This window comes from Pichia membranifaciens, assembly GCF_001661235.1.
Source record: "Pichia membranifaciens NRRL Y-2026 unplaced genomic scaffold PICMEscaffold_4, whole genome shotgun sequence".
NCBI lineage: Eukaryota > Fungi > Ascomycota > Pichiomycetes > Pichiales > Pichiaceae > Pichia > Pichia membranifaciens.
In genome coordinates, this window is record NW_017566985.1 from 264,419 (window position 1) to 265,128 (window position 710).

The following is a 710-nucleotide window of genomic DNA, read 5'->3' on the forward strand; positions in this document are numbered from 1 at the left end:
CAAATGGACGTAACCACCGCATTCCTGAACGGTGATTTGCATGAGGAGCTTTATATGCAGCCTCCCCCTGGATCTCCTGCTGCTGGTTTAAAAGTGTGCCATCTGAATAAAAGTCTTTATGGCTTGAAACAAGCACCCCTCTGTTGGAATGTTAAAATCAATCAGGTATTAATAGATTTTGGCTTTGTGCGGTCGATGTCTGAGTTTGGTGTTTACTCTTTGGTTATTGAGAAGTCGGTTACACTTGTTGCATTATATGTTGACGATCTATTGATCCTCTCCAACTCTCCTTCTTCAATTGATTCTGTCAAAGACGTTCTGTCTTCTCATTTCAAAATGAAGGATCTTGGTGCAGTTTCTCGGTTCTTAGGGATGCAAGTTTCCCAACGTCCTGGTGTGGTTTCCATGCATCTCGGTCAGTACTTAGCAGGATTCTTGGGTGATTTCAATATGTCTGACTGTAATACAGTTCAGACTCCCCTTGCTGCTGGTTCGTCCTTGGCCCCTGAGGGTAAGCCGCTGTCTGATGAAGATGCTTCCCTGTATCGCACCATGGTGGGGAAATTATTGTTTGCTGCGAATACAGTGAGGACCGATTTGTCATATGCGGCCTCGGCCCTGTCAAGGTTTATCAAAACCCCGTATGCAAATCATTATGCTGCTGCTAAACATGTTCTTCGGTACATAAAAGGTACTCTCGGTTTAGGATT